The sequence below is a fragment of the Prionailurus viverrinus genome, unplaced genomic scaffold (assembly GCF_022837055.1).
Source record: "Prionailurus viverrinus isolate Anna unplaced genomic scaffold, UM_Priviv_1.0 scaffold_45, whole genome shotgun sequence".
In the NCBI taxonomy this organism is placed as follows: domain Eukaryota; kingdom Metazoa; phylum Chordata; class Mammalia; order Carnivora; family Felidae; genus Prionailurus; species Prionailurus viverrinus.
In genome coordinates this window covers 2303950-2328190 of record NW_025927610.1, presented here as the reverse complement: position 1 = coordinate 2328190, position 24241 = coordinate 2303950, and the positions used below count along the sequence as shown (strand labels likewise).

General features: G+C 43.4%; 1 protein-coding gene and 1 pseudogene across 2 annotated transcripts in view; one reads left to right on the top strand and one right to left on the bottom strand.

The window, feature by feature from the left end:
* Nucleotides 1-450: 450 nt before the first annotated feature.
* Nucleotides 451-24241, top strand: part of FAM193A (family with sequence similarity 193 member A) — a 169950-nt gene continuing 146159 nt past the window's right edge. For both annotated transcript variants that reach the window (XM_047847174.1, XM_047847167.1), the window contains exon 1: nt 451-515. The gene's annotated coding sequence lies outside the window, so the exon portion shown is untranslated. The remainder of the gene's footprint in view (nt 516-24241) is intronic.
* Nucleotides 16761-18127, bottom strand: LOC125159180 (heterogeneous nuclear ribonucleoprotein A3-like; annotated as a pseudogene).

The following is a 24241-nucleotide window of genomic DNA, read 5'->3' as shown; positions in this document are numbered from 1 at the left end:
ACTCTGGTCAGCGGCGGCGCCGGGCCCGGTGGACTCGCCGTTCCTCCCGCCCAGCGGCCTCCCCGCAGCTCCCGCCCGCCCGGCCCTCCCCGCCCGGAGGCGACCCTGCGTAGCGCCCCCCCCCCGCCCTCGGCCGGCCGGAGCGCCCCGCCGCCGCCTCAGCCTCCCCGCCTTCCCCGCCCTCCGCCGCCGCCGCCCGCGGCCCCGCGCCCGCTCCGCGCCCTCTCCCCGCCCGCCCGCCCGCCATGAGCCCGGCCGACGCCAAGCGCGGGGCCAAGCGCCGGAAGAACAAGCGGGGCGGCGGCGGCGGCGGCGGCGGCGGCGGCGGCTCGGGCGGGGGCAACGGCGGTGCGGGCGGCGGCAAGGCCGGCCCGGCGGCGGCGCTGCGCGGCTCCCAGGCCGCGGGCCTGGCGGCCCCGGGCGGCGCGGCGGCGGCGGCGGCGGCGGCCAACGGGCCCCTCGGCGCGGGCGCGGGCGCGGGCGCGGGCGGCGCCGCCCCCGGAGGCTACTTCGAGGTAAGCGGCGGCGGGGCGGGGGCGGGGTGGGCAGGCGGACGCGGGCGGCCCTCCCGCCGGGGGCCGGACTCCGCGCGCGGGCTAACGGGCCGGGGCCGGGGCCGGGGCCGCCGGCGGCGGCTAGCGCGGTGACAGCCTTCCCGCGGGCTGCGCGCGCCAGGTGCCGGCATCTCCTGGGCGCGGCGCGCGGCGCTGCCTGTGCCTCTGCCCACCTGCGCGCCGCTGTCACGGGCCCGGGGGTGGTGCCACCTCGCCCCGCGCGGAGCTCGTCCTTGAAATTGCTGGTGTGCGATTCCAGGAGGACTAGGAGTCAGGTGACAAGCGGGGCTTCCCTCCGTAGCTGAGAGTGCCTTCCGATGTGGCTTCACGGCGGCTGCCTTCTCCATCCCTTGCGAGTGATGACTGAGTGGTGCCCGCCTCGAAGTTTTCTTTTTCGGCTCCGAAACGATACGGTCGTTTGAGAGCCGCCTGACAGTCTTCCGGAGCCCTGGCTCTCCGTTTCCAGCTTCAAAAAAAAAAAAAAAAAAAAAAAAAAAAGTTTTAGGGGTAATCGGTGGTCCGGTTACTCAGACATATGTTTAGTAGTGTCTGAACTTAAGGCATTTGAAAAATGATTTTTTTCTCCCGTGTTGTTGATGAAAGCGGCAAGCCCACAGTGCATCTGCCCGTTGTGGATTGCTGCACCTTTGTTCCTTGGACATCGGTCACAACACTTCAGAAGACGCGATGGCAGTAGGAGGGTGTGCACCTGACACGGTCATTTCCAGTCGTTCACTTGGCTACCGAAAGATAATGGACTTTGCGAAAGTCGCGTTTTTCGAACTGTTGCGTTCAGTTCTTTTAAAGACATTTGCAATTAAAAAAAAAAAAGCCTCATCAGGAGTATTTGTGTGCGAAATTATGAGGCGAACTGTTTTGTGCAAGATTCCAAATATTGTGTAGGAATGGTCTGTAGTGAGAGCAGATAAATGATTGCATGTGGTGTGGCTTTCCGATGCTTTTGCTATTAAGCGAGCTTACGGTAACGCGTGTGTGCTTTCGTTTCAGTTTAAAGTATTTTCAGTGTTGTCTGTAGCGTAAAAAGTGCAGTTGTTGGAGCTTTCTTGAGAGGATGTTGTCACGTTCGTTTGGGATCCTGGGTCATAGGCCTGGACTTCATTCTACAGAGGTTACCCTTTTCGAATACCCTGGAGAGCAGCACAGGTGTAGTTGTTGGGGTCAAGGATGAAGTTTGGGCACTTGGATCTTTGAGCTGTAGATTGAGGGCCGTGTCTGCTGCTGCTGGGGAGGTAAGAGTAGGCTGTCTGCCTATGCAAATCCTTTACAGAAATGTTGATGATATTTGCTGCCGCTTGGTGTAAAATAGACCACTTCTGCCCATTCAGTAAAAACAAGTTGGTGATACTGTTGTTTCAGGTTTTAATAAATCCCATTTATTTTGCAATATTTAGCTAAAACAGTCTTCTTTTAGTTTATTATTCCAATCACATTACTCAAACTCCTATGTAACCATCTATCTAGTATGATTTTTGACAAGACTGCCTTACTGTTAAACTTACGAGTCAAGGTTTTTGACCACGATCCCCTGTGAGAAGTAAGATATATTAAGACCTGTAGTGCCTGCTTCCTCTTACACAACAGAAGTTTTACAAAGTGGTGTGTATATATATATATTTAATGTTTTTATTTTTGAGAGAGAGAGAGAGACAGAGACAGAGAGAGAGACAGAGACAGAGCATGGGCATGAGCAGGGGAGGGGCAGAGACAGAGGGAGACACAGAATCCGAACCAGGCTCCAGGCTCTGAGCTGTCAGCACAGAGCCTGATGTGGGGCTCGAATTCACAGACCGTGAGATCGTGACCTGAGCCAGGTCAGGTGCTCAACCGACTGAGCCACCCAGATGCCCCTACAGAATGATATTCTGATATTTTTTTGTCTTTTCTATTTCATTCCGTTTCATTAATAAAACGGTTGTAGTACACAGAATTACTTTACTGTGTTCTATTGATTTGTGACTTGCGCTCTGAGAAACATTCTCTGTAAAGTTGTATCTTAAGTTCTTTCACTCATATGTGGAATTTGAGAAACTTAGCATGAGACCATAGGGAAACGGAAGGAAAAATAAGTTACAAACAGAGAGGGAGGCAAACATAAGAGACTCTTAAATGCAGAGAACAAACTGAGGATGGATGGGGGGGCAGGAAGGGAAGATGGGTGATGGGCACTGAGGGTGGATGGGGAAGGTGGGGGAGAGGGGAAAATGGGAGATGGGCACTGAGGAGGGCACTTGTTGGTACGAGCACTGGGTGTTGTATGTAAGCCATGAATCGTGGGACTCTACTCCCAAAGCCGAGACTACAGTGTATACACTATATGTTAGCTAACTTGACAATGTTATTAAATAAAGTATCTTAAGTTTTAAAATTTCTTCACTAGTATTTTTGATAACAGTGCATGAAAGATACCCATGGTGGCAAAGCTGAAAGTGTTCTTGATAACTGATCACAGAAATTTTTACTGTAATTCTGAAGCCTCTGGATTGTTTCCCCATAGATGGTGAACTCTTTGGGGGGAACCTTGTCTGGTGCAGAAGAGGCATTCAAAGAAGTGTTTGTCAACAAACAACAGAGAGTGGGTACTGGCCTTGCATTTCCAGAAGAAGCTTCTGATTGATTCCGGGGTTGCATCCTTTCCATTCTATGTGGGGTCACCAGGGCAGAAGGGATCTGAGAGAGGATAAGAGTGGAAGGACGGTCTGGATTCCCAGGAGGCGTCCTGTGTTCTGGGCACAGCACTGAGTGTTAGCGGAGGACCACCTTCATCAGGGTAGCTGCTCAGGCACAGAGGGCCTTTGTGCATGTGGGTGGCTTCTACACAGAAGTAAGGGCTGAGGGGTAAGCAGGAAGATACAATGTAGCTTATAGAGTCTTTGGCTGCAAAACTTGAGTATACAGACTTGATAGGCTCTGTGCCCTCAAGCAAGCTGTCAAACCTCAGGCTGCTTCAGTGTTCTAAGTGATGTGGCACCTAGCTTCTAGGGTTATTGTACGAATTAAGTAAATAAACAGTGCCTGGTGGCACGCACTGTTACGTATGTACACAGTCATTATTTTCCAGGAGGCTGGGCTGGACTTTATTAAGGACTTTGCCACAGGATGCCATCGATCAGGCTTTTTCCGCTTGTGGAATGGGAACACAGTATGCGGTCAAGAACAGTGGGCATGGCTGGGTCTTGGATAAGCCCCGTTCTAATAGCCTCATTTGGTGGTCTGCTCTGATGCAACAATAAAGGGTTGGCCCTGAAATGAAAAGTTGGTGGTGAAGGGTATCATGAATATATCTTATTGTTTTGCATTTCTATTTTAAAATATAATTTTCATAATGTTCATGGTGTATTGAGTGAATAAGGAAGCTTATAAAACAGAAAACGTTTGTAGCTCATTAACAATTTAAAAACATTTATTTATTTTTGAGAGAGAGAGAGAGAGCGTGCGTGAGCAGGGGAGGGGCAGAGAGAGAGAGAGAGAGAGAGAGAGATGGAGAGAGAGAGACAGAATCTGAAGCAGGCTCCAGGCTCTGAGCTGTCAGCACAGAGCCCAACAAGGGGCTCAAAGTCACAGACCGTGATGTTGATCATGACCTGAGCTGAAGTCAGAGGCTTAACCGACTGAGCCTCCCAGGTGCCCCTCATCAATAATTTTTAAAGATTCTATTTTTCTTGAATGTTTGTTTATTTTTGAGAGAGAGAGCTCAAGTGGGGCAGGGGCAGAGAGAAGAGGGCAGAAGATCCAAAGTGGGCTCTAATGCTGACAGCAGCCCGATGCTGGGCTCCAACTAATGAACTGCGAGCCACCCAGGTACGCCAGAGATTCCATTTTTAAGTAATCTCTACACAGTGTGGGGCTTGAACTCAAAACCCCGCGATCAAGAGTCTCATGCTCTACCAACTGAGCCAGCCAGGCTCCCCACAATAGAAAACATTTGTAGCATGAACTCATATTTGTAAAATATCTGTGTGTATATATTTGCATAGGAGAGTCTGATACGATATGCGTCAGAATATTTTGTGGTTGGGGCGCCTGGGTGGCTCAGTTGGTTAAGCTTCTGACTCTTGAACTCAGCTCAGGTCTTGATCTCACGTTTTGTGAGTTCAAGCCCCGTTTTGGGTTCCACATGTAGCCTACTTGAAAAAAAAATTGGGGGTGGAAATTCTGATGGCTTTCTTTTTTCCTTTTTGCACATTCCTCAAACTTTAAGACTTTTCTACAGTGAGTATTACTTATGGAGCAAAAAGATGAATAGTACTTTACAACCTGATATTACCAGCATTTTTTCTTTTTCGAATAAAACTGATCTTGGCTTTTTCACCTTTTAACAATTAAACATTTAGGTATTATATACAAAATAAAAATATTTACACAATCACAGTTCTGTTTTCTGAATGGGTGTGCAAAATTCAGCCACGCCCATGTTATTTGCAAAAACCAGAATTCCTCTATTATGGAAATTGACCCAGTCACTGGCTGTTGGAATATCAACTTACACATAGTTTACACTCATGGAGGACTCAAAAGGGAATTTAGAGCTGTTTTTGTCATGCTGTTAGAGATTTGTAAAAGGAAGCCATTTGGCGGTAGGGATCAAAGTACATTTCCAAACTGCGATATTAAAGTTTTAAAGTCAGGGGGCATCTGGGTGGCTCAGTCGGTTAAGCGTTCTACTCTTGATTTCGGCTCAGCTCATGATCTCACAGCTCTGGGATTAAGCCCCGCATAGGACTCTGCTCTGAGTGTGGAGCCTGCTTGGGATTCTCTCTTTCCCTCTCTCTTTGCTCCTCTCATGTTCTCTCTCTTTCTCTCCCTCTCTCTCTTTAAATGAATGAATGAATGAATGAATGAATGAATGAATGAAGTTTTAAAGTCAGAGAAACCTGTTGTAGTATAGGGAGCATTTGTAATAACATAAATCCTTTTCAGCAAGGAAAAGTGGCAAGAAGGAGATGCTATTAATAATGTTTCAAGGCCATCCTACAGCACATTCATACCTAGTTAGATGGTATGATTGTGAATCTCGAGGCACATTGGGGTGTGTTGCAGGCATTGCTGCCGTGATGAAATGAAGTTCAGTCATAACTTTCTCCCTAGTTCACATTTGCCTTAGTGACCTGAGGGAGTATGTCAAATAAAGATCTAGAACCTTATGTGCTCTAACTAAGATTAACAATTTGGTGCAGCTGCAGGGAGCACCTGTGTGATTGAGTATTTTATGCATGTGCACACCCATGTAACCAGTATACCAAGACATAGAATATTCCCTGTACCCTAAAGTGCTTCCTTGTTCCCCTTTGCAGTCATCCCACCACTGTTCTGCATTTGGGTTGTATTTGAATTTCTTGTGAAAGTGCTCTGCAAGTGCTCTTTGGCTCAACGTTGAGGTGCACCTGTGTTGTTGACATAGCAACTCAATCATTTTTTTTTATTTTTTTAAATATATTTTTATTTTTTTTAATTAAAATTTTTAACGTTTTATTTATTTATTTATTTATTTATTTATTTATTTAAAAAAAATTTTTTTTAACGTTTATTTATTTTTGAGACAGAGAGAGACAGAGCATGAATGGGGGAGGGTCAGAGAGAGGGAGACACAGAATCTGAAACAGGCTCCAGGCTCTGAGCTGTCAGCACAGAGCCCGACGCAGGGCTCGAACTCACGGACCGCGAGATCATGACCTGAGCCGAAGTCGGACGCTTAACCGACCGAGCCACCCAGGCGCCCCGATTTATTTTTGAGACAGTGAGAGACAGAGCATGAACAGGGGAGGGTCAGAGAGAGGGAGACACAGAATCTGAAACAGGCTCCAGGCTCTGAGCTGTCAGCACAGAGCCCGACGAGGGGCTCGAACTCACAGACTGCGAGATCATGACCTGAGCCGAAGTCGGCCGCTTAACCGACTGAGCCACCCAGGCGCCCCTTAAATATATTTTTAAATGTTTATTTATTTATTTATTTATTTATTTATTTATTTATTTATTTATTTTTTTCAACGTTTTTTATTTATTTTGGGACAGAGAGAGACAGAGCATGAACGGGGGAGGGGCAGAGAGAGAGGGAGACACAGAATCGGAAACAGGCTCCAGGCTCTGAGCCATCAGCCCAGAGCCCGACGCGGGGCTCGAACTCCCGGACCGCGAAATCGTGACCTGGCTGAAGTCGGACGCTTAACCGACTGCGCCACCCAGGCGCCCCTATGTTTATTTATTTTTGTAGAGGGAGAGCACAAGCAGGGGGTGGTGCAGAGAGAGAGAGAGAGAGAGAGAGAGAGAGAGAATCCCAAGCAGGCTCTGCACTGTCAACTCAGAGCCCTAATGTGGGGCTTGAACTCAAAGACTGTGAGATCATGACCGAGCCTAAATCAAGAGTTGGATCCTTAATCAGTTGAGCCACCCAGGTGTCCCATCATCATTCTTTTTCATGGCATACATCTTTTTCCATTGTGTAACTATACCACAGATTATCCATTCTGATATTGATGGACATTCAGGTTATTTTATTTTATTTACTTTTTTTTTTTTTAAGTAGGCTCCATACATAACACGGGGTTTGAACTAACGACCCTGAGATTAAGAGTCGTGGGCTCTACCAACTGACCCAGCCAGGCATCCCAAAGTTATTTTGTTTTATAGCTGATAAGCACATTCCTGTACACGTCTTTTGGTGGACATGAGTACTCATTTCAGTCAAATATATGTCCATATATATCGGAGTGGAGTTGCTACGTTTATGTGTGGTTTGACTTTAGTAGATATTACCAGGCAGTTTTTCTAAGTGGTTTTATTGTATGCTAATTGAAAAATTAACATGTAGTAAAATTGATATTTTAAAATGTATAGGATTTTGGATTATATAGACACATCTGTGTAGATTAGTATAACCACTACCACTGTTAGGATACAGAACACTTTCTTTGCCCACAAAAGCTCCCTTGTGCAATCCCTGTGAGATCATACTCTCTTCCACCCCCTAAACTCTTGGCAGCTAGTACTTTGTTACTATGATTTTATCTGTTGGAGGAGTCATATAAATGGAATCATATAGCATGTAACTTTTTGAGGCTAGTTTATTTCACTCAGCATAATCACTTTGAGATTCATCCCAGTTGCATATACCAATAATAGATCGTTCCTTTTTACTGCTGAGTAGTATTCCATTGTATGGATATACCACAGTTTATTCATTTTCCCGATGGTGGACATCAAGGTTCTTCCCAGGTTTTGGTGAAAATGAATATAGCTTCTATAAAAACATTTGTGTACAGGTTTTTGTGTGGAATTAAATTTTCATTTTTCTACAGTAGATACTAAGAAGTGGGAGCTGGGTCATATGGTAACATTATAAGAAACTGCCAGACTAGTTTTCAGAGTGGCCATACCTTTTTGACTTTTCACCAGCAATGTTGAGAGTTCCAGTGACTCTGCATCCTTGCTAGCACTACTTGTCTGTAGTTTTTATCTTAACCATTTTAATAGGTGTGGTATGGTGTGGTTTCAGTTTGCATTTCCCTAATGACTACTGATATTGAACATTTTTCATGTATTTGTTTGCCATTCTTGTATCCTCTTGGGTGAAGTGTTTATTCAAGACTTTGACTATTTTTAATTGGGTTGTTTATTTTCTTGCTTTTGAGTTTTGAGAGTTGTTTATAATTCTGGATAGGAGTCTTGTTGAATATGCAATTTGCAAACATTTTCTTACAGTCTATAGCTTTTTTTTTCTTTTTTTGCAAAGAAAAAAATTTAATTTTGATGAAGTTCAGCTTGCCAGATTTTTCTTTTATGAATCCTACTTTTTGCTGTCATATCTGTAAACTCTTTGTTTTATAAAACTTCAGGTTATAAGATTTTTTTCCCCTATGCTTTCTCCTAGAAGTTTCATAGTTTTACATTTAGATCTGTGATTCATTTTGAGTTAGTTTATATATATCTATATCTATATATATGTATATGTACATATGAACTATTCATATCTATCTATATATATTCGTATTTTTTTTCATATGGATATCCGGTTGTTCCAAACCCATTTGTTGAAAGGATATCCTTTCTCCACTGAATTGGCTTTTCACCTTTGTGAGAAATCAGTTGACCTTATTTGAGTGTGGGTTATTTCTGTACTCTCCGTTCTGTTCCATTGATTTGTGGGTCTGTTTCATTGCCTATACCATGTCTTAATTACTGCAGGTCTTAAAATTGAGCAAGGTGATTTCTCCAGCTTCAAAAAAAAAATCTTTTAATGTTTATTTCTGAGACAGAGAGAGACAGAGCATAAGCTGGGGAGGGGCAGAGAGAGAGGGAGACACAGAATCAGAAGCAGGCTCCAGGCTCTGAGCTGTCAGCACTGAGCCCAGTGCGGGCCTCAAACTCACAAACTGGGAGATCATGACCTGAGCCACCCAGGCGCCTCTGATTTCTCCAACTTTAAAGAAAAAAATATTTTGGCTATTTAGTTGTTTTGCTTTTCCATATATTTTAGAATAAGCTTGCCTATCTTTACAAATAATTCTTCTGGGATTTGAATAGAATAGTCTTAAATCTATAGATCAATTTGGTGGAAAATTGACACACTTACTATGTTGTTTTCCAATCCATGAACATAGTATGCATCTCTATTTGGTCATTTTTTATTTCCTTTTTTTTTTTTTTTAATGGAGATATAATTGACCTATAATTCATGTTTGGTTTCTTTCATTGGTGTTTTGTAGTTTTCAGCAGATGGATTCTGTACATGTTTTCCTAGATTTATACATAAATATTTAATTTTTTTCAACCTCTGTAAATGGTGTTTTTTAAAAAAACTTCAGTTTCATTTATTTATTGCTAGCATATAGAAATGTAATTAAATTTTGTGTGTTTATCTTCTATCCTTTGATCTTGCTAAAATCATATTCTGGGAGTTTTTGGTGGATTCATTAGTATTTTCTGTGTAGAAAGTCATCGTGTCTGAGTAGTGGTTTTTTTTTTTTTTCCTTTGTTTTCTGTTATGTATGCCTTTTCTTTCTTTTTCGTTCTTCATTGCACTGGCTAGTACAATTTCCTTGTTCCTGATTTTAGGGTGAAAGCATTCAGTATTTCACCATAAAGTATGATGTCTGCTGTAGATTTTTGTAGATGCCCCTTATTAGGCTGAGGAGTTTTATTAATAGATGTTGAATTTTGCCAAATGCTTTTTTGAATCAAATTGATATGATCATGTACTTCTCTTCTTTAGACTGCTAATGTGGTAGGTCACATTATTGACTTTTTTTTTTTTTTTTTTTTTTACATTATTGACTTTTAAATATTGACTCAGCTTTGCATTCCTGGAATAAACCCTTCTTGGTCATGGTAAATTACTCTTTTTTGGTTGTGGGATTCAGTTTAATATTTTGTTGAGTGTTGTTGCATTTGTTGTTATGAAATCTGTGTCAATAGTTTTCTTATATATTGTTCTTGCCTGGTTTTGGTGTTAGTATAATGTTGACCTGATAAAATAACTTAGGACTTGTTCTTTTCTCTCTATTGTAGTGTGTGCTTTTCAAAGAAAGGGCTCATTTCATCTAAGTTGTTGAATTTATGTGTGTAGAGTTGTCAGTAGTATTCCCTTATTTTTGTTTTTTAAGGTTTTATTTAAGTTTATTTATTTATCTTGAGAGACAGCTTGTGCTGCAGGCATGGATGTGGGGAGGAGCAGAAGAGAGTAGAGAGCTGAAATCAAGAGTTGGACACTTACTGAGCCATCCAGGCGCTCCTTGATTTGAGTTTTTAAGTGATCTCTACTCTCCTTGATTTTAGTTTTTAAGTGATGTTTACACCAGTGTGGAGTTGAGCTCATGATCCCAAGATCAACAGTTGCACGCTGCACCGACTGACAGTCGGGTGCTCCTGTAGCATTCCTTTATTGTCCTTTTAATATGTCTGTGAGGGTCTGCAGTGATGTTCCCTTTTTCATTCTTGATATTGAGTATCCTTCCTTTTTTTCCTGCCAGTTTTGCTAGAGATTCTTCAAGTTTTTCATCTTTTTGAAGAACCAGCTCTTTGATTTCCCCCCCCCTGTTTTTCTGTTTTTGATTTTGAATTTTTTTGACTGCTTTATTACTCTGCTTTTGGGCTTACTTCGATTTTACTTTTTCTAATTCCTTAAGCTACAAGCTTAGATTATTGATTTGAGGCCATTCTTCTTTTCTCTAATATATGTATTTAGTGCTGTAAATTTCCCTGTAAGCCATGCTTTTGCTGTAACCTCCTCGACTCACAGGTTATTTAGAAGTATGTTTAATTTCCTGTTATCGTTCTGTTACTGAGTTCTAGTCTCATTCTAGTATGGTCAGAAAACATGCTTTGTATGATTGTAATTTTTTTTTTTTAAGTTTATTCCTTTTGAGAGAGAGACAGCGTGATCACATGTGGGGAAGGGGCAGAGAGAGGGAGAGAGAGAGAGGCTCTGTAGCCATGGGTCTCAAACCCATGACCTGTGAGATCACAACCTGAGCCGAAGTTGGACACTCAACCAACTGAGCCACCCAGGCACCCCTGTATGATTTTAATTCTTAAGAAATTTTAAGGTTGTTCGGTCTGTCTTGGTGAATACTACTTATGGGTATAAAACATATATTCTGCTATTATTGAGTGGAGTGTTCTCTGAATGTTATTTAGATCCAGGTGGTGATGGTTTTTTGAATTCTTTTATATTCGTGCTCATTTTTTGTTTGATGCTAACATAGCCACTCTAGCTTTCTTTTCATTGATATTTGCATGGTATATTTTTCTATTTCTTTACTTTTAACCTCCCATATAATTATGTTTGAAGTATGTTTCTTCATAGACAGTTACTTGATTAATTTCCATTCATTATGTATATTTTTACTTTATAATATGTATGTGAAATATACTTATTAACTCTTATTAACCTGAGGCCTTTGTTCCTGGGCCTAATTGCTAGTTGAATATCTATTTGGTGCTAGTATAGGTTGCTTCTGTCATTGTATAGCTTTCTTTATTGGACTCTTTTTTTTTTTTAATCTTTATTTTTGAGAGAGAGAGAGAGAGAGAGAGAGCGAGTGGAGGAGGAACAGAGAACGAGGGAGACACAGAATCCAAAGCGGGCTCCAGGCTCCAAACTGTCAGCACAGAGCCCGACGTGGAGCTCGAACTCATGAGCTGTGAGATTATGACCTGAGCCGAAGTTAAATTTTTTTAAAAAATTTATTTTTTATTTTTTAATTTTTTTTTAATTTTTTTTTTTTTAACGTTTATTTATTTTTGAGACAGGGAGAGACAGAGCATGAATGGGGGAGGGGCAGAGAGAGAGGGAGACACAGAATCGGAAGCAGGCTCTGGCTCTGAGCCATCAGCCCAGAGCCCGATGCGGGGCTGGAACTCGCGGACTGCGAGATCGTGACCTGAGCTGAAGTCGGACGCTTAACCGACTGCGCCACCCAGGCGCCCCTAAAAAAATTTATTTTTGAGAGAGAGAGCATGAGCAGGGAGGGGCAGAGAGAGAGAAGGAGACACAGAATCTGAAGCAGGCTGCAGGCTCTGAGCAAGCTGTCGGCACAGAGCCTGATGTAGGGCTCGAACCCACAAACTGTGAGATCATTACCTGAGCCAAAGTCAGATGCTCAACTGACCGAGTCACCCAGGCGCCCCAACCTGAGCCAAAGCCAAACCTGAGATGCTTAACTGACTGAGCCACCCAGGTCTCCTTTATTGGACTCTTGTTGACCCTATAGGCTTTCTGAACTCATTGGCTGGCTGGAACACACTGGCATGGAGACACAAGCTGTCTTTAGAGGGACTTTGATCAATACGAGTTGGGATCAAATAATTTGTATCTCATGGACCTACAAAGTATTTATTTATTTTTTTTACCGTAGAAATCAACTTTAGTTTGCAAACTGTCTTAGAGTAATTCCAATAATATATATGGCATTGGCTTATCCCATTTCCTGTGGAAATTGATTTTTCCTTTTTAAGAGTTTTAAATAATCTCTGCAGCCAATGTGGGGCTTGAGCTTACAACCCCAAGATCAAGAGTCATGTGCTCTACCAGTTAAGCCAGCCAGGCACCCTGACATTTTTCTCTTAAATATTTTGAGTACAGTATAAGTTACATCTTGAAACTGAATGAGAAGTTGGGGAATTTAACTTCTTTTGGCCCAGGATGTTTTTAATGACCTTTTTATTTTAGGGGCACCTGGGTGGCCCTCATGGTTCATGAGATTGAGCCCCGAATTGGGCTCTGTGCTGACAAGGCAGAGTCTGCTTCACATTCTCTCTCTCTCTTTCTCTCTGCCCTGCCACTGCTCGTGTGTGCATGCACACACACGCTCTCTCTCAAAATAAATAAATAAACATAAAAAAACCCATTTTTTAAAAATTTTATTTTAGAATAATTTTAGACTTACAGAAAAGTTGCCAAGTTAGTATAGAGAGTTCCCATATTCCCTTCAGTCAATTTTTTTCTAATGTTGACATCTTATGTAACCTTGGTATATTTGTCAAAACCAAGAAATTGGTTATTTATTTATTTATTTATTTATTTATTTATTTATTTATTTATTTATTTATTTTTGAGAGACAGAAATGAGTAGGAGAGGGGCAGAGAGAGAGAGGGAGACACAGAATCTGAAGCAGGGTCCAGGCTTGGAGCTGTCAGCACAGATCTCTGTGCAGGGCTTGAACTCACAAACTGGGAGATCATGACCTGAGCCGAAGTCGGACACTTAACCGACTGAGCCACCCAGGTGCCCCGTTTTAAAAAAAATTTTAACGTTTATTTACATTTGAAAGAGAGAGACAGAGACAGTACGCGAGCAGGGCAAGGGCAGAGAGATGGAGACAAAATCTGAAGCAGGCTCCAGGCTCTGAGCTGTCAGCACAGAGCCCGACGTGAGCCTTGAACTCATGAGCTGTGAAATCATGACCTGGGCCGAAGTCGGATGCTCAATCGACTGAGCCACCCAGGCGCCCTATAAAATTGGTACAATATTATTGACCACAGACTTTATTTCCATTTCACCAATTTTTCCACATATACTCTGTTTCTATTCCAGGACCCAGTTTAGGACATCATCTTGCATTTAGTGGCCCAGAATTTTAGTTTTGATTATTTTTAGCTGCCTCATCTATGGGATGGGAAGGTTAATTTTTATTTTTCTGAAGGAAGGCCTACAAAAAGCTGAATAATATTTATGTTTAAAGTATGATAGTAATTTTATATTAATGCCAAAATTCAGTGAAATTGTTAAGTAGTAATTTGCTGCAATCTAATTCTTTTTTTTTCTAATTCTCTTCATTCTTCTGTTAATGCTTGGTAATTACTCCACTGTTGAAAGTAGCCCAGCAATGTAAACATTCCCCCCAAGTTCTTGTTGAGAGGTTATTCCCTTCTTTAGAGGCCAGTGAAGGAAGGTGAGGACTTGCCCCTGCAGGTGCATCCCTGGTTGATGGTCAGTACAGCTTAGAGAAGAGAGTCGCCAGCCCCTTGCCAAAGCTGTTTGGTTTCTTTGGATAAAGAAATCCCATAAATGAATTCTTGAGCGTGCTTATAATATTGCTGTTGCTTTCTGTTTTTAGAAGAATAAAAAACAGCATCCCTTATTAACTGGCTTAAATTGCAGCTACTGTCAACATTCTCCCTTCTTTTAAAAGAATAATAGGTCAGTTATATCTGAGTTTAAAAAAGGTTATTAGGAAAGTCAGGTCTGTCAAGCAGTCATTACAGTTCAGTGCCTCTCCACAAACTGCGAGTTGGACTGGTTTTTTTATGTTTGCACATTTTGTAGGTGCCCACACCAGTATCGTGGTTGGAATGCTGGGATCGGCAGACCGTAGACTCGTAGGACTGTAGAACTGGACAGGCTACAGCACAGCACATGTTTTTGCTGAGCCTGTATTTGCTTGCTGAGGAAGCTGAGGCCCCAAGAGTTGAGTTGGGGAAATCCCTCTAATTGTCCTCGTCAGCTTCCCCTCTTGCACCTTTCGACTCCTGGTGGCGCTGGTCACTTAGCAGTGATCTACCCGAGATGCAGAAAGCCACCTGTTATCCTTGCCTTCCTTGCTCTAACCTCTGTCGATACGTTTTCTATAAGCTCTTCTCTGGGAGCGTGCTCTGCACTACGTCCTCCCCCCTCCAGGTAACCCTGCCTCTTGTCTGAGCGTTTGGGGGTCCCCGCTGTCCTCGGATGACACCTGAACTCGCTCTTCCACGCCTTGCCTGACCGGCTGTCTGGCCGAGTGGAGAGGCTCTCCTCCTGGCTCCTGCTTCCTTCCACTTTGTTGTCCTGCTGCTGCCGCCGCCTGTGTCTGACCCGGTAGCCGTCACACCGTTCTGCTTGCAAGATGTGGCTGTGTCCTTCTCGTCGGTGTGCCTTTGTTGGTGCTGGTGCTTCAGTGTTTCTTTCCCTTCTTTGCCCAATTAACTGCTGTTTCTTTCTAAGAGGTCATGGGCTGTCCCTGTGGGAAGTGTGCCCCCTTCATCCTCGGCCAGGCTGTGGCCACCCTTCTGGGTTCCCTTGGTGTCCGTCCGTAGCTCAGCCACCACACGCAGGCTGGATTGGAACCCCTAGTTCCCTGGGACGTTTTCTTCCAAACCCTGCTCTGTGCCCATAGCGCACGCCCAGAAAGTGTGGCTCTGCGGACAGTCTGGTTGGTGTCAGCTCCTGCAGTTCCTGCCTCTTTCCCTTTTTTTCTGAAATGTGCTGTATTCTTTGTCTAATGTGGAAGAAAGCGTTGCACTCTTTTTCCAAAGTCAATCTTATATTCCAGGGGTTCTTACCTGATAGATTTTAGTGAGTCTGGTTAACCCATGGAAACTCACTGCAGAATTTATGTGAGTACATTGTCTTGAAGTCTGTTCAAAACCTCTCTGTTCTTTCTCTCCTGGGTCTGGAGTCTTTCATCCTTTATTGGGTTATTTTCGTTAGCATTCAGATTTTTTTTTTTTAATTTTTATAAAAAAAAATTTTTTTTACATTTATTTATTTATTTTTATTTATTTATTTAATTTTTTTCAACGTTTTTTAATTTTTTTTATATTTGATTTTTGGGACAGAGAGAGACAGAGCATGAACGGGGGAGGGGCAGAGAGAGAGGGAGACACAGAATCGGAAACAGGCTCCAGGCTCCGAACCATCAGCCCAGAGCCTGACGCAGGGCTCGAATTCACGGACCGCGAGATCGTGACCTGGCTGAAGTCGGACGCTTAACCGACTGCGCCACCCAGGCGCCCCTACATTTATTTATTTTTGAGAGACAGAGAGAGACAGAGTGTGAGCAGGAGAGGGGCAGAGAGAGAGAGGAAGACACAATCCGAAGCAGGCTCCGGGCTCTGAGCTGTCAGCACCGAGTCCGACGCGGGGCTCGAACTCACGGACTGTGAGATCATGAGCTGAGCTGAAGTCTGACTCTTAACCAACTGAGCCACCCAGGCGCCCCTAGATTTTGAATTGCCCATCTTCCCTTCCCCCTTAGTCCTTCTCTTGACCTTGCTTAACCACTTAAGATACCTTTCAGTCTGACCCTGTTCTGCCTGTTGCCACCAAATAACTTGAAATACTGGTTAATAATATTGGTTAATATTGGTTGCTTCTACTTTCTTTATCCTCGGTTCCTGTTTTATTCCCTTATCCGCCTGTCACCTTAATCAGCCTTCCCAGAGGTCATTAAGTGATAATATTGTCACCAAATCCTGTTGTTCAATCCTGATGTCCTCTGAGCTTGTTGCATTTGATCGTGCTTATATACACGTTTCTGGAGTCTCTCTTGCCTTCTTTAAATGGCACCGTCCTGGCTCTCCTCCTTACTCTTGGCTTTGGTTGTGCTCACCGGTTCCTGCACTTAAGACACTCAGGTTGATGCAGGTGATTTTACGTCCCACTCTTCCTCTCAGGTTCATTCTTACACTTGATGATTTTAACGTGTGGTAGAGATTTCTGATAACAGCAGCTGGTTGATCAGCCCGTCTGTAACACTGGGGCTGTATGTACTTGCTTCCCGAGTGATGGTTGAGGCCTTTCCCCTCATCTCTGGCAAGTGAACTCAGCCCGTCCATGTTTGTTTTCTTTTATTTTCTTTTATTTTTTTTGAAAAGTTAAAAATTCCTTAATTTTTTATTCCTGGTACCACTACCACAATTTACAGGGCAATATACCTGGTGTAATGAAAAGAGAAAGAAAAAGACAAAGCTGCAACAGATAAAAGACCTCAGGAATGTACATCTAATTGATGCTACATTGCATTAATCAATAGCTGCACTTCTTGCAAACTGTGGCTATGACAGTCCTGGACAAGAAGGGTTTCCTGTTTAAGCTGCAGTAACTTTTCTGACTATGGATCATCGTTCCTTCTGTGGCAGATTTTTACAGTTCCTCTAATGCATTTGGGACGACCGTCTCAAAGTAACCTGCAGCTTTCCTGACAACTCCTCGCTCTCGCTCCTGCTAAGAACTGTAGCCCTTTCTTCTGAAAATTTTTAGAACCTTCCGCTACCATATCCACCACTTCCACCACCAGATCCATAGCCACCACCATAGGGACTGCCCGAGCTTCTTCCACCAAAACTGCCCCCTTCATGGGTCCATAATTTGATCGCTGTTGTCCACTACAATTTCCAAAATCATTATAGTTCCCACCACCACCATAGTTACCTCCAAAATTTCCTCCTTCATTGTAACCGTCCTATCCTCCACCACCGCCACCATATCCACCTCCTTGGTTTCCATATCCTGGTCCACCTCCACCGCAGCCTCCTCTACCTCCAGAACCAGGCCCACCACCATGGCTGCCACCTCACCTCCAGATCCATTACATCCACCATCACCTCCTCCATAGCTACCTCTGCGGCCACCACCTCCACCACCATAGCCTCCTCTTCCACCAAAGTTTCCTCCACGACCCATAAAGTTGCCAGATCCACCTCCACGACCTCTTTGCGATCCAGCAGACTACATTTCTTGTTTAGAAAGGGCCTTTTTCACTTCACAGTTATGCCCATTAATAGTGTGGTATTTCTGACCAACAATTTTATCAACTGTATCATGATCATCAAAAGTTACAAGAGCGAATCCTCTCTTTTTTCCACTCTGCCTGTCCTCCATAACTTCTATGGTTTCAATCTTGCCATACTTTTCAAAGTAGTCTCTCAAATTATATTCTTCTGTATCTTCTTTAATGCCACAAACAAAACTTTTCTTCACAGTTAGATGGGCACCAGGCTTTACAGAATCCTCTCTAGAAACAGCTCTCTTTGGTTCCACTACACACCCATCAACCTTGTGTGGTCGAGCACACATTGCTGCATCCACCTCCTCCACACAAGAGTAAGTCACAAAACCAAACCCCTGGAACGTTTTGTTTGGGGGGGGTCTCTCATCACCACACAATCTGTAAGTGTGCCCCATTTTTCACAATGTTCTCTTAAACTATCATCTGTAGTTTCAAAGCTCAAACCACCAATAAACAGTTTTCTCAACTGCTCTGGTTCCTTTGGATCATGGCCCTCCATTTTGAGACCGGACTCGCCTCTTCCAACTCGAGTTCCCAGCCTGTCCATGTTTAGACTAAATTCTTCCCTTCACATTACAGAATGAGTAGTGAGGTTTGTTTACTACATAATTTATCACAATACTTTTTTTTTTCTAATTAATTTAAAATTTATTTTTTAGGGGCGCCTGGGTGGCTCAGTCGGTTAAGCGGCCGACTTCGGCTCAGGTCATGATCTCGCGGTCCGTGAGTTCGAGCCCCGCGTCGGGCTTGGTGCTGACAGCTCAGAGCCTGGAGCCTGTTTCAGATTCTGTGTCTCCCTCTCTCTGACCCTCCCCCATCCATGCTCTGTCTCTCTCTGTCTCAAAAATAAATAAACGTTAAAAAAATTTTTTTTTAATTTATTTTTTAAATATATATTTATTTTGGGGAGAGTGCAAGTGGGGGAGGGACTGGGAGAGGGGGACTGAGGATTCAAGGCAGACTCTGTGCTGACAGGCTCACAGAAGTGAGCCCAATGTGGGGCTCAAACTCATGAACTGAGAGATCATGACCTGAGCTGAAGTCGGATGCTCAACTGACTGAGCCACACAGGTGCCCCATCAAAATAAGTTTCTTTTAAAGATTTTTTTCTATTTTTATGTATGTATGTATGTATGTATGTATTTTTTAAATGTTTATTTTTGAGAGAGAGAGAGAGAGAGGAGAGATACCATGAGTGGAAGAGGGGCAGAGAGAGAGAGGGAGACAGAATCCAAAGCAGCCTCCAGGCTCTGAGCTGTCAGCACAGAGCTCAACATGAGGCTCAAACTCACAACCCCGAGTTTAAGAGTCAAACGCTCCATTGAGTAAGCCAGCCAGGCACCCTGGCTTCACAATCAGTTTTTGCCTAAAGATGTATGTGGTTGTGCTTTGGACACAGTTTCTGTATCTGTCAGGTAAGACTATGCTAGGTAAACCTAAGGATCTTTTCCAACTTTGTTACTTTTTGATGGTCAGTCCTTTGGTCACACACTTTCAGAGATCACCCATCACCTACTGCGGAGGTGTCTTAAGTGAGGGGTGCTTGAGAGGCACACTAGGAGTGGATCAGGTGCTCCCTGCTGCTGCGGGAAGAATGCTTTAGTGCTTCCATTTCCCAGTAAGACATTATGCCTAGCAAACACTTGTTACGTGAACTGAGATTGGTGCCCTCACTTGCCCTGTATTTGAGGCACGAGTCTTGCATCGTTGCTGAGGTGTCCTGCGGCAGGAGAGGAGGTTTGTTCCCTGACAGTGTGAAGCCTGTGGCAGTTAGAGAGTGCTCGTTAAGTATGTTCGTGAATTCTGCTGTCTAATTTTAATTAAAGAGGTCTCCACAAAATAGGTAGTCTTCACAGAAACCCTGGATTGAAGACCGTGCCAATAATGAAAGCGTATGCAACAATCAGGAAATTGATGGCACCTCCTCTGCTTCCTGCATAGGCTCTTTGTTAACCACGTAATGAAGTCAGGAAAATGATCTAAGCAGAGCTGAGAACCGACTCTCAAAGACGATTTGAAGTGTGGAGTTACGTGCAGTTTTATTAGTGATGAGCCATACCCAGAGTGGTTATCTTGCCTTGAAATGTCAGGGAGGGAAAGTAGCGAGCCTTTATAGTCAGCAAAGTGTTTGCAAACTAAGCGACAAACAGCTGTAAATTTTGTAGCAGTGTTTAAAGTTCTGCATTACTCGATCTGGTACTTTATAAAATTTCATTAAGCTTAAGGATGAGCTCCTGAGGGTTTATATTTCTGAAAGGTTCAGATGCAGCAGCAGCTCTGGCTAATTGCACAGACAGACATGCAATACGGAGAATTAGGAGGATACAACATTACGGAAACGACAGACGGAACAGGTCTCTGGGCTGGGCTCCCGAGAGTGACTTCCAGAACAAAAAGTACAGCGTTCAGCTGTGGGGTTGGTCGGGCCAGTCTTTGGCATGTGCTGTGCTCACCTAGCACTCAGAGACGGAGTAGCCACCTAGCATTGGGGGAAGTTTGTTCTCCTGCAGCGGGGAGTGGGGAGGCAAGAAGGCTGAAATAGTACAGAGGAAACAAGATGGCACCAAAATAAATACATTACTTTGTCAGCAAGTACTTTCAGAGTATTCATAGAAAGTATTGCAGAAGGTTTGAAAAATTAAATTGTTAGAATAAATTATGATGAACACATAATGGGGGGTTTGCTCTGGGATGATGGAAACACATGCTGCTTTTTTTTTTTTTTTTAAGTTTATTTTAAGAGAGAGAGAGTGTGTGCAAACAGGGGAGGGGCAGAAAGAGAGAGAATCCCAAGCAGGCTGTGTGTTGTCAGTGTGGAGCCCAAACACAGGGTTCGATTTCACGAACTGTGAGATCAAGACTTGCGCTGAAACCTGCTTCTAAACAGGTTTTGTCATAGGGTCCCCTCCCTAAGGAGAGAGAAAAGAAAGAAAGGAAGGAAGAAAGAAAAGAAAGAAAGAAAGAAAGAAAAGAAAGAAAGAAAGAAAGAAAAAGAAAGAAAGAAAGAAAGAAAGGAAGGAAGAAAGAAAAGAAAGAAAGAAAAGAAAGAAAGAAAATTTCAAGGTAACCTGGCTGTGTGCCTACGAGACACCATCCCTCATGACCTTGTAAACTGAGACCACTTAATCAGACTGCAGGTATATGTGTGTGTTACCATATGTGGGAGACAAAGAAATAGAAAATACATTTTTAAAAACTATGCCACGTGATGTTCGGTGTCAGTTCTTTGGGTACGAACCCAGCTGAGTGGTGCTGGCAGCAATAAAGTTATTTCCTGGAGATTAAAAAGCCTCGGTGTCGCGAGTCTGCGAGAATCCTGGTGCAGTTTCAAGTTACGCTTTCTGTAGATTCAGGTTGAGGACTTTTGTGGTGTGTGTGTGACGCTGAGTATCCTAGAGCATACGTATCCTGAAGTGATTTTTTTTTTTTAAATTTTTTTTTTCAACGTTTATTTATTTTTGGGACAGAGAGAGACAGAGCATGAACGGGGGAGGGGCAGAGAGAGAGGGAGACACAGAATCGGAAACAGGCTCCAGGCTCCGAGCCATCAGCCCAGAGCCCGACGCGGGGCTCGAACTCACGGACCGCGAGATCGTGACCTGGCTGAAGTCGGACGCTTAACCGACTGCGCCACCCAGGCGCCCCTGAAGTGATTTTTTAAAAAGTTTTGTTTAAGTAATCTCTACATGCAGTGTCGGGCTTGAACTCACAACCCTGAGATCAAGAGTCGTATGCTCCATCAACTGAGCCAGCCGGGAACCCCGAAATGATTTCTTTAATTAACAGGGGTTTGTGGAAAAATAAGGTATAACCGGCGATGGGGCAGCCACTGTATTTATTTAAAAAAAAAAATAAAGATTTTTGGGTACGGTAGGATGGCAGAAAGAACAGCACATGTGAATTTTATTCACCACGTGATGCATAAGTAAGTTCTTATAGCGACAAATGGAAGCCAGAGTCATACAAGGGATCAGCCTGAGCCCTTTACAAAAGGAGTGAATCTTTACAGTGTTTTGTCATGAGATGGAGCGTAAGTATGAGCTTTGCTGGTTGTCTTGTGGCAAAATTAAGAGCACTGCTTATTCTGAAGGCGAATTGAGTGTTTTTCTTTTACACAAAGACAAGTGTTGTAAATTTGCTGATCTTTTCTGTAACAATAAGGGGCTTTCAGTAGAAAGCTACCTAACAAATTCAGAGTTTTTGAGAAAATAAACAGTTAATCTGCCCCCTCAAGGTAAAGGTGACATTTTAACAATGAGTGGAAAATTGCTTTTCGAAAGAAACTCTTGCTGTGGAGAGCATCTTGAAGATGGGTGTTTAGAGTTGCCGCCACTGTGTTTTGTTTTGTTGCTAAGAATATAGTCATCTTACTGCACACTTAAACTGGGGATGAAATTGTTATGCTGTCTATAGAAGCTTTTTGGAAAGTTTATTTTTGAGCTTATTAAAAACACAAAAACGTGATATGCCTCCTGATTACTGTAAAAACAAAGAACTGTGAGGAAGATAAACATTGACCAGCTGAGGGGGGCCTGGGTGGCTCACTCAAGTCAGTTAAGTGTCTGACTTTGGCTCAGGTCATGATCTCGCGGTTTGGGAGTTTGAACCCCAGATCAGGTTCTCTGTTGTCAGTGCAGAGCCCGTGGAGCCCGCTTCGGATCCTCTGTCCCCTTCTCTCTCTGCCCCTCCCCCACCTGCGCTCACTCTCTCAAAAATAAACATTTAAAAAATTTGACTAGCTGAATTTCAGCAAAAATCTTTGTGCAATTGATTGACGGGATTGAAAATTGATGAGCATGATTTAGTAAGTGCAAATGATATATAGTATTTCTTCCATTTAGATCGTGTGTATTTAAGGGAGAGGGACCTTTTTCAGTAAAGACTGCTGGTAAAACCAGCTTTCTAAATAATTGAATTTATAGTGCTCCAAAGATCTGGTTTTAACACGAAGTATATTATACCAAGATTTTGAAAAATAATAAAGTACATTCAGTCACACTGGCTTCCTTAAATTTTCTTTTCACGATTCTTTGTGATATAAAAAAGTTCTTCAGGTTTGTTAATAAGTATGCAAAAAGGATTTCATTTTATTTTATTTATTTAAAAAAAAATTTTTTTCTTAACGTTTATTTATTTTTTGAGACAGAGAGAGACAGAGCATGAATGGGGGAGGGGCAGAGAGAGGGAGACACAGAATCGGAAGCAGGCTCCAGGCTCTGAGCCATCAGCCCAGAGCCTGACGCGGGGCTCGGACTCATGGACCGCGAGATCATGACCTGAGCTGAAGTCGGACGCTCAACTGACTGAGCCACCCAGGAGCCCCAAGGATTTCATTTTATTTATTTTTTTTTTAATTTTTTTTTTCAACGTTTATTTATTTTTGGGACAGAGAGACAGAGCATGAACGGGGGAGGGGCAGAGAGAGAGGGAGACACAGAATCGCAAACAGGCTCCAGGCTCTGAGCCATCAGCCCAGAGCCCGACGCGGGGCTTGAACCCACAGACCGCGAGATCGTGACCTGGCTGAAGTCGGACGCTTAACCGACTGTGCCACCCAGGCGCCCCCCCCAAGGATTTCATTTAAAAAAAAATGTTTATTTTTGAGGAGGTGGGGACCAGTGGATATGAAGCAGGCTCTGTGCTGACAGCAGGAAGCCTGTTGCAGGGTTCAAAGTCATGAACCCTGAGATCATAACCTGAGCTGAATCCAGCTGAGCCGCCCAGGTGCCCCCAAAATGATTTCATTTTTATCTTATTGTATGTTTTTTCGTTTTGTGTATTTTTTATTGTATGTCAGTTATATTCATCAACTGCATCTGAATGCCTGCTGTGTTACTGGTAAGAGATACAGGACGATCTCCAAGCCATGTCCTTGAGCCATGCCTGGATGTACAGTCTGTTATGTGGGTGGGGGTCGTGTGCACTCCGGTCTGCCTAACCGAGAGTCCTTCTGGAGGAGTCCACCTTCTGGTGGGCACGGAGGACCTCTCTGCAGCTGGGTCCTCTCCACCTTTCTCCCTTTGCCTTGTATTTTCTCATTCATTACATCCGGACCTGGGCTCCCTATCTCTGCTCTTCAGGAAGGCTTTTTCTCCCACATCCTTTTTCTTTTCCTGCTCCCCTTTCCTTCCTTCTGGTTCTGCCTCCTGAGGAGCCGACTCTTCTTTGTTATTCCAGGCTTGTTTCTGCCTTCTCCATTCAGCTTGCCCTGATTCTCTCCCGACTAAAGCAATTACCTTGAATGACACTGAACACACTTGCATTTACCTATGCATTTATGGCCTTTTACTAGATTAGAAGTTTATTGAACGAAGAAAGATTTTAAAGCATAGTGCCTTGTTCAAAGGTAATAAGTGTTTGTTGAATGACTCAAATGAGATGTAGAATTAGAATTTTTTTAAGTTGTTTAAAAACTTCACTATAACATTTGTTATGTAGAAATTTTCTACCACGTGAATTTAGAGTCTAGCTAACTTAGTCCAGATTTTCAAACATACTAAATTAAAAGGCTTAGTGAAACATTCTAGGCCAGTATTTCCCACAGCAAGGTGTGAATGCTGTTACCAGGTATAGTTACCACAGTGTAAGGAAAAATAAGAGGGGCATTACTATGCAAAAGGAGGGATGATTATTTGGGGAATTGGGACTTCAGTCTTAGGAGGTGACTGGCTGGATACGTTTTCTTG